Raw genomic sequence first — 2,360 nt, 5'->3', positions numbered from 1 at the left:
TAGCCATTGACAACGGTAATGCCCAACATACAGCTTGCCATGGAAAGGAGTAAGAAGGATTGGATGAAGACAGTAGGAAAGCAGAGAGACGGAAGGGACAAAGCATCTCCATACGCTTATCTGAAATTCTCACCAATGAATTACATAAGTATCTCTATCTTTCTATTATGTTTTATTCATCTTTTAATTCTCAATCCTCCATAACCATTTGAATCCGCCTGACTGAGATTTACAAGATGACCATAGCTTGCTTCATACCAACAATCTCCGTGGGATCGACCCTTACTCACGTAAGGTTTATTACTTGGACGACCCAGTGCACTTGCTGGTTAGTTGTGCGAAGTTGTGATAAAGAGTTGAGATTGCAATTGAGCATACCATGTTGATGGCGCTATTGATAATCAACATTTCAAGTATGTTGCCTTTTCTGTTAAGAAAGGTTTAATGTTTGAATCATATCCTTTAAATTTCTTGCTAGCCAAGTCATTAATTTTAAAAACTAAATCTTTTTTTTAATTGTTTCTCAATCATATCTTTTTAATCATATCTTTTTAAAACCATAACTCTTCAATCATATCTTCTTAATCACATCTTTTTCCAAATAATTTTCAATCTTTTTGATTTCTAATTTCAAAATCTTTTTCAAAAATCACTTTATTTCTTTCCCAACTTTAATTTTCGAAAATCATTCTTTAATTTTTCAAAATTTCTTCAAAATCTTTTAATTTATTTTCGAAAATTCTTCCCCTCTTCTCACATCCTTCTATTTAAGGACTAACACTCCTCCACTATCAACAATTCGAACTCTATCTCTCTTGATAAGTTTGAATTCTTCTTATTCTACCTCCTCCTTCTATTCTTCTTTTCCTCTGACATCTCAAGGAATCTCTATACTGTGACATAGAGGATTCAATATTTTCTTGTTCTCTTCTCTTTCATATAAGCAGGAGCAAAGACAAAAGCATTCTTGTTGAGGCTGACCCTGAACCTGAAAGGACCTTGAAGTGAAAGCTAAGAGAAGCTAAAGCACTACTCTCTGTAGAGGACCTAACAGAAATCTTCAAACAAGAAGAAGACATGGCAGCTGAAAACAACAACAATACTAACAATGCAAGGAAGGTGCTGGGTGACTTTACTGCACCTACTCCCGACTTCTATGGGAGAAGCATCTCTATCGCTGCCATTGGAGCAAACAACTTTGAGCTTAAGCCTCAATTAGTTTCTCTAATGCAACAGAATTGCAAGTTCCATGGACTTCCATTGGAAGATCCTCATCAATTTTTAGCTGAATTCTTGCAAATCTGTGACACTGTCAAGACCAATGGGGTTGACCCTGAGGTCTACAGACTTATGCTATTCCCTTTTGCTGTAAGAGACAGAGCTAGGATATGGTTGGACTCACAACCTAAAGAAAGCCTGAACTCTTGGGAAAAGCTAGTCAATGCCTTCTTGGCAAAGTTCTTTCCACCTCAAAAATTGAGTAAGCTTAGAGTGGAAGTCCAAACCTTCAGACAAAAGGAAGGTGAATCCCTCTATGAAGCTTGGGAAAGATACAAACAATTGATCAGAAAGTGTCCTTCTAACATGCTTTCTGAATGGAGCATCATAGGTATCTTCTATGATGGTTTGTCTGAACTGTCCAAGATGTCATTGGACAGCTCTGCTGGAGGATCTCTTCATCTAAAGAAGACGCCTGCAGAAGCTCAAGAACTCATTGAAATGGTTGCAAATAACCAATTCATGTACACTTCTTAATGGAATCCTGTGAACAATGAGACGAATCAGAAGAAAGGAGTTCTTGAGATTGATACTCTAAATGCCATATTGGCTCAGAACAAAATATTGACTCAGCAAGTCAATATGATTTCTCAAAGTCTGTCTGGAATGCGAGATGCACCACGCAGTACTAAGGACGCTCCATCTGAAGAAGAAGCTTATGATCCTGAGAACCCATCAATGGAAGAGGTGAATTACATGGGAGAACCCTATGGAAACACCTATAATCCTTCATGGAGAAATCATCCAAATCTCTCATGGAAGGATCAACAGAGACCTCAACAAGGTTTCAACAACAATAATTGTGGAAGAAACAGGTTTAGCAATGGCAAGCCTTTTCCATCATCTTCTCAGCAACAGACAGAGAATTCTAAGCAGAGCCACTCTGACTTAGCAACCATGGTCTCTGATCTAATCAAAACCACTCAAAGTTTCATGACTGAAACAAGGTCCTCCATTAGAAACTTGGAGGCACAAGTGGGTTAGCTGAGTAAGAAAGTTACTGAACTCCCTCCTAGTACTCTTCCAAGCAATACAAAAGAGAATATAAAAGGAGAGTGTAAGGCCATCAACATGGCCGAATT

At 38.0% G+C, this 2,360-nt stretch overlaps 1 non-coding gene across 1 annotated transcript; it reads right to left on the bottom strand.

Annotated features, from left to right (window-relative positions):
- Positions 1-1,482: 1,482 nt before the first annotated feature.
- On the bottom strand, positions 1,483-1,590 carry LOC130958849 (small nucleolar RNA R71). The gene has a single exon (XR_009077950.1). It is a non-coding gene; the product is annotated as a small nucleolar RNA R71 (small nucleolar RNA).
- Positions 1,591-2,360: the final 770 nt, after the last annotated feature.

This window comes from Arachis stenosperma, chromosome 10 (genome assembly GCF_014773155.1).
Source record: "Arachis stenosperma cultivar V10309 chromosome 10, arast.V10309.gnm1.PFL2, whole genome shotgun sequence".
Classification (NCBI taxonomy): domain Eukaryota; kingdom Viridiplantae; phylum Streptophyta; class Magnoliopsida; order Fabales; family Fabaceae; genus Arachis; species Arachis stenosperma.
Note: the sequence above shows the minus strand (reverse complement) of the source record. Positions and strands in the feature narration are given on the sequence as shown.